This window comes from Apus apus, chromosome 3 (assembly GCF_020740795.1).
Source record: "Apus apus isolate bApuApu2 chromosome 3, bApuApu2.pri.cur, whole genome shotgun sequence".
NCBI lineage: Eukaryota > Metazoa > Chordata > Aves > Apodiformes > Apodidae > Apus > Apus apus.
In genome coordinates, this window is record NC_067284.1 from 90105860 (window position 1) to 90109058 (window position 3199).

A 3199-nucleotide genomic window follows, 5' to 3' on the forward strand; every position below is an offset into this window, starting at 1 on the left:
ATTGCAATCTCTATCAAGTATTTTGTCAAGCAGGTTTTGTCTTTCCATTAAATTTGTAAAATTAATTTCAGCATTTCAGTAACTGGCTTCCTACTCTCAAAAACACATAGAATATTTCAAATCCTACCTACAGAAAATTCTTTTTGAGCTCTGCAAAATAGCAGAATATTACTTAGCTAACTATTCATCACCTAGAGGGCAGCAAAGCATTCTTATCGTTCAACTTCCTATACAGCACACAATGTACGGGCTCAAACTGTCTCATGTTTGAAGTGAATATTCTCATTTTGAATGTACGTAGTTGCCAAGTCTACCTTCGTGGAAATCATAGAAACTCACTGCAAAAGATAAATCAAAATTATTTTTACTGTTTCTAAAGCAATGTAAATGTGACTAACAAGTTACCGTAGAAAGAACAAAATGGATTTTCATGGAAAATTCAGTATAGCTTTAAAAAGATTCTGTAAAATTAACACTTCCTTATTAAAAAAAAATAAAATAAATGCAGTGGTGGCATTGCTACAGGCTCTTAACACAAATTTTAAAAAGCTTTCAAAATCATGCATGGACCAAGTCTATTAACTTACATCTTGGACAAGGGAATAAATATATACATCCCCAAATTTGCACATCTGCTCAGGGCATTGTCAATGTCTTATTAACACACAATTAAGAACAAAGTCTAGCTAGATTTGTTTGTTCTATTTGTGCAACTACATTTGTTCAGATTTTTTTGAGGAAAATATTTTGATGAAAAACTTAAAACATTCCAGATGTTCTGACATTCCCTCAGTGTTCCAATTTCTACTTGTAGGTTCATGAATGTTAAGAGGGAGCAATAAGGAGATAAAAGTCAATACTGAAATAAAACAACTTAGTAATTTTAACAAGAAATTCCCCTAATGAGGCCTATTATTTTTCACTATGATGCTTCTGAGATTTAGGAGACCAACCCTTTCTCAGAAGTAATTATATAGGTATTAAAAATCCAGTTTAACTCAGTTGGTGATTGAGGCTCTAGTTCAGGAAAGCACTCCCGTACTTTTCTGTTTTATCCCAATTCAGAAAAGAATTCCGAGCTTCTTGGTATATGCTCTTATCCCAGGATCTGAGTGTGTGTAAACCTGTAGAGCCACATCCCCATAATGCAGGACACAGACATGGGCCAGGTACTGGGTTTTGACAGACAGTCTGTTCACTGGTGGAATGGCTTCACCAGATCTCGTATCTGAATGTTACCACACTTCAGAAGTCAGCCATCCCAACAACCCCCATGGCCCCTATGCAGATATTCATGCATACGAATTCCTTGTCCTTTAATTATTACTTACATGGTAAATTCTTTCTGCCTCACTCCTAATGAACAGTCTCTTATGTTGCACATAATTCCACCAAAGTGAGTGGAGGCTGTACTCATAAAGTAGAGCTCAAAGTGACTAAAGCTCCATAATCTTTCTTTTAATATAACCAAGTGTCAGAACCTAGGAGAAATATTAAATTCCAGGCAATAATTATTAAATGAAGTCTTGGCACCAGTTAACATCTTATAAACCTGGATATTTACATATGTTTGTCAATAATCCCCAGTATTCTGAGTTGTATTAATATGGCCTATCTGCCAGCTGTTGATGAAAGAGGAATATATTTTTGTTTCACAAACGATTACTTGAGAAAGCAGTCTTATCATGGTTGGTTTTACCCTTCAAACAGGTGACAACAGCAGCTGTTCACATTACTGAAGCAATGAACTTCTGAAGAGCAGAACATTTTCAGATCTTAACATAAAAAGGTAGAAAACACTGAAAGTAGAACTTGGCTTTCTTCCTCATGATAGGTGTCAACACCTGCTTCTGACACAATGTTTGATTTAAAATTATTGATTTATTAGCTATTTTCTTGTTTCCAGTACATAGATAAATATTAAATGGGAAGTCTTACGGAGATAGTTATCCAATGTTGCTCTTCATTGTCTACCTTTCTCATGTTCTTCAAAAACATTCTCTTTAATAACTCTGCATTAACATGCACTTTTTTGTAATGATATCATGACATAAAAATATGCTTCCTTGCCCTAATACTTTAAGAGCCCACATGATTTCAGAGCAGCTTTTGATCTCACTTTAAAACCACCTTAATGGGAAACCTGTCTTTGGGCTTAGTTTTCCCAAAGTGTTAATTTGGCAGCCTCAGAGTGTAAATCCCCCTTGCACTTCAAAACAGGACTGACACTGCAGCACAAGACCTTGCAAGTGCTATTAAACACGCAGTACAGCCCACTCTCTTCCTCCCTAATCTGCAAAGACAAAACCCAAGTATGAGAGTATAACTTTGTGTTCATGTCTACAGACTCCTCATGGGCAGCAACAACTTCAGTGCCAGATTGAGTGGTGATGCCCTCATACTCAGGAGGAGGAGGAGAGCAGAATACAAGGATCTGAAGAACTTCACTATTTTTAACTCTTCAGCAACATTTCTGAAACACTTGGTACCTCTCACAGACACTGTCAGAGACAACAGCAGATGGATCTCGTTTCATCCAGCACGACATTTTCGTTTCCACAGAAAGGTGTGCAAAGATATTATTTTTGTCTCATTATTTTTTCATTATTTTTTCTGTGTAAATGTATAAACATAACTAAAAAAATCTTGCCAGTGAATAATACTGTACCTTTGAACCTTATTACAGAGACTGTAATTAATCTGTTCAAAACAAATGTTTTGCTTGTGGAAGTAGAGCTGCCCACATATTTCTTCAGTGCATTGAAGGAAGATGGTTGTTCAAAGCCGTACAACAGTAACTAGTAATCAGGCTCTGTAGTGTGATTCATGCATCAACAAAGAGGGGTTGGAATCTGTTCCATGGTTTACCGTAGGACTGAGAAAACGTGAACCAAGTCCTGCCTGGGATACTCGTGACTCAAACCCTTTGGGTTGCTTCTTCCTCAGAAACTTCAGATTGTTTCCAAACATGAGTGTTAGCATTTCAAACTTCCCTTATTATTTTGGAGAAGCACACCACAGCCCCACGTGTCAGCATTCTTCTGTTCCCCTTAATGCGCTTGCTTTAGTCAGCATTTCTTATTTGCTATTTGAGTAGGCTACTTAGAAAGGAAAACACAAAGAGCCCTTATTGCACTCCTGAAGAATCTGTGCTGCACAAATTTTCGTTAAGAAATCCAAGTAATTAAAACCTAGAATA